We start from the raw sequence: 3839 nt of genomic DNA, 5'->3' as shown, positions 1-3839 counted from the left end.
AAAGTGTCTGACTTCAAATTCCTCTTGTTTCCAACCCTGTTTCCTTGCAGTGTGTGCTCTTGGACGTAGTAGCTGATACCTCCCACTGCTTTGCACTTTGCTACCCATATGGGAGACTCAGAAGTTTCAGATTCCATCTAACCCAGGCCTGGCTGCTCCCTGCATTTCTGGAGTGAATCAGTGGATAGAAGATCTCTTTCTCTTTCTCATTGTGCCTTTCAAGTAGATGAAAACATTATTAAAATAAATAAAATGAAAATTTATGTTGTTTAGGTAAAAATGAATACTTCCGCTGAAAAGCGTTGTCAATATTATGGAATTTTGTGTTGGAGGGAGGAATGGATGATATGGACAATTCCAGTGTTCTTTAAATCTATCACATCCTTAGCTATGTTTATTGACTTTCCAGATCCCAAACGGAGATAAATAGTTAAACAGAAAAGCCGCAGAGGCTTCAGGAAGGCAAATGATTTACAAGTGGAAGCAACAGAAACATCAGATAGCTTTTGAGTCAGAGAAAATCAATGGCTGGGGTTCATCCTTTACCCCTGCTGGTGGCACAGTGGGAAGCCTATGTGGATCAAGGCAGGCAGCCTGCAGGAGGTGGCAGCAGGGGATATAGAGAGCTCAGCAAATCAGACGACATGAAGAAGGCTGGACTTGAGCAAAAGCAGAGAGAGAATGCTCACCTGTTCACTCTTCAACTGGCCATGAACCATTGCACCTGGGCTGGGGCCAAAGCAGATGTCCAAGGGTCACAGCCATCCCCCTCTGTCTCCCAGCCCCTGCATTATTAGCAGGAGACTAGGGTCAGGAGCTGGGAGTGGAAGACTTTGCTGCGAGACATCCACTCCCTGCCACCTCACTCCTCAGGGAGAACTGGAAAGCAAAGACTCCTGAACATTTTAGTCAGACTGTCTTTATATTCTTAAAATTAGTGAATGTGCTAAGAAAGCTTTGTCCATTCAACCTCTTTATAATAGAAATGTATGTTTAGATCCTATCGTGGTCCATAAGCATGATGATTGGGTTTACACACATCTGTGTGACATGTGCCTCCCTTCAACCTTGTTACGACATGGGCACATTACCTGTCTGATGTAAAAACAAAACAAAACAAAAAGAAATGTATGTTTGGATGTATTTCTGCATCAGTCTACTGTAACTCACTTAAATATCAGAATGAACACAAATTCTAAAGTTTATGAGCATTAACTTTATTTTGTTAAAATGAAGAAATACTGAAGGGTTCAGGGCAACGGGAACTATTTTTTTTAAAAGATGAGTTTTCAGTGTTGTTGTGAAGTGATTCTGAACTCCTTGACCCATTGGAAGAATCTTAGGAACTTTCCATTGTCCTGGGATCCCACGTTGACATACATTGCTACTGTCAGAGGGAGAAAGATTTGTAAAATTGCTCTAAGACCCAGTGTTTATTCCCTAAAGCATGTTCACCCCCCCTCTTTAAAGAATCATCAAGCTATCTATATGAGTTTGCTTTCAGAGAAATTTGCTATTACTGATTAATGCTTCTGTCAATAATAGTTGATAGCTCCAATTTTTCTGTCAGTATTGAGTTGGTATTTGAGGATTCTTATTTGTTTTTTTTTTTTTTTTTTTGGTTTGGTCAGAAAAAAGACTCTGATGTCAGGGTCCCCCCTCCCTAATTTTTCATGACAGTGTCCTAGCTTTTCAAATGCTTGTGGTTTTTCACATGTGTAAATTGTTCATCACCCCTCTTTCATTGATAAATATTCACTCCCATATACCATGACTATTGTTTTTTTTAATTCATCACACGTATTGACAATAGTTTTCCCCAGGTTGTCACAAAATCATTTAGATGATATCTTTCACAGTTCCAAAGATTTTAATATTTATGAAGTCAAACGATTCACCCTTTTCCCTCCGTCTGGGGTCTGCTTCATGCTTAGCGTTTTGAGATTGTGGCTCATTTTCAGTTCATTTCAAACATATGTTTTCCTGATGTTAAAGGAAAAAAAAAGCTTAGAGTTAGGGAAATACTCATCTTAAATGTTTTCCCAGATGGGATGTGCCGGAACTGTGGGTCTCACAATAGCACAGGCTCAGAATTTGGGTCAGAGCTGGTAAGTCAGGAATGGACTGATGGCTCCGTGATTCCACAGCCCTTAATAAGCTTTTGCTAACTGAGTATTTCCAGACAGAAAGATGAATGGTACTGGCACAGTGCTACAAATTAGCAAGTGTCCAGTTAGGTATGTTTGGGTCTATTCTACCATCCCTCCTGTGAAAGAGGTCAGAGCTGGACACTGATGCCACGTTCAAGGAGACATCTTAAGTCCCAGGATCTTTCTTCTCTCACACAGGACTCTTCTGGGGCCCAAGGGAAAAGGGGTCAAGGGCTATCTAACAGTACATGATTGCTAGACCTGAACAGAAGGCACTGAATGGAAGCCAGCATGGTGGAGTAGTGCTTTAAGTTTCGGCTTCCAACATTCGTGTCTGGCATCAAAGCCAAATTCAAGTCCTAACTGTTAGTTATTTAAAAAGATTGGCAGAGTTCTAGTTCATAGGATATTACGATATTATTACACACAGCTAATTCCCGCAACCTGGTTCTTTACCGTAAGCCGAAATCATGCAACGAGGTATCTTAGGAGGTTTATTCCAACAGAGCAGGAACAGGGTAGGGGTGGTGAAGATCAGGAAAGAAGGGCAAGAGAGAGAAGAGAGAGAAGAGAGAGAAGAGAGAAGAGAGAGAAGAGAGAGAAGGGAGAGAAGAGAGAAGGGAGAGAAGAGAGAGAAGGGAGAGAGAGAGAGAGGAGAGAAGAGAGAAGAGAGAAGAGAGAAGAGATAAGAGAGAGAGAGAGCCGCACCTGGGGGGAGGGGCTTTTTGTCTGCCAGGTGTAGGGGTGGGGATTGGGAGGGATTGAGGCCAGGCCCCCAGGGGATTGGTGCCTGCAGGTGAATGCCTAGGGATGATTGGCAAGTGGGTGGAGTTGGGGAAGGGGCTGGAAGATTGGGAGGAGTGGGATTCAGGTGGAATGCCAGGTTACATCTGATTGGTGGACGGCTGGACCGGCGCGAACTTCATGAGCTGTGAGGAAGAAGGAATGGCGCCGGATCCAGGGAGGGATATTGGAATAACTCCTTACACTAACCACTCTGCTTCCAATCTAGCTCTGTGCTCATCTGCTTGAGAGAGGAACAGAAAATGGCCAAAGGCCAAGCACAGTAGCCAAATGGATAAAGTCCTTGCCTTGCATGCCTGGGATCCCATATGGAAGCTAGTTTGTGTCCCGGCTGCTCCACTTCCCATCAAGCTCCTTGCTTGTGGCCCAGGTTCCAAAGTCTTGGGACCTTGCACCCACGTGGGAGACCTGGAAAGAGGCTTCTGGTTTCAAATCATCTCTGCTCTGGCCATTGGGGTCACCTGAGAGTGGATCAGCAAGTGCAAGATTTTTCTGTCTCTCCTTTTCTCTAAATCTGCCTTTACCCAGATGTAAATCCTGCTCCCTGGCTTAGGCCTGGCCTGACTCTAACTGTTGTAGCCATATGTGGGATGAACTAGAAGATGAAAGATCTCTCTCGCTGGCACAGTCTGCATTTTAAATAAATGAATGAATGAATGAATGAATGAATGAATAAACAAGACAAACATGTTCTAGATGCTAGGTCCAGAGGCTCCACAACTGGTCCACTTCAAAGCACTGGGTGAACTGGCCAGCTGAGATGCCTTCATGGGCACAGTTCTTGGGAACCAAATGAAATTTTTGGAATTTCACAACTTGTCCCCACTCCCCCTCTGCCAGGAAGCAAAGCAAAACTGGAAACTCAGTCAGCCGTGCAGGGATATG

The 3839-nt window shown here is 43.8% G+C and overlaps 1 non-coding gene across 1 annotated transcript; it reads left to right on the top strand.

The window, feature by feature from the left end:
- The first annotated feature begins 997 nt into the window (after positions 1–997).
- LOC118757972 (small nucleolar RNA U13) lies at positions 998–1101 on the top strand. Its single transcript, XR_004995473.2, has one exon. It is a non-coding gene; the product is annotated as a small nucleolar RNA U13 (small nucleolar RNA).
- The last annotated feature ends 2738 nt before the right edge of the window (positions 1102–3839 follow it).

Source organism: Ochotona princeps, chromosome 5 (assembly GCF_030435755.1).
Source record: "Ochotona princeps isolate mOchPri1 chromosome 5, mOchPri1.hap1, whole genome shotgun sequence".
Lineage (NCBI taxonomy): Eukaryota > Metazoa > Chordata > Mammalia > Lagomorpha > Ochotonidae > Ochotona > Ochotona princeps.
Note: the sequence above shows the minus strand (reverse complement) of the source record. Positions and strands in the feature narration are given on the sequence as shown.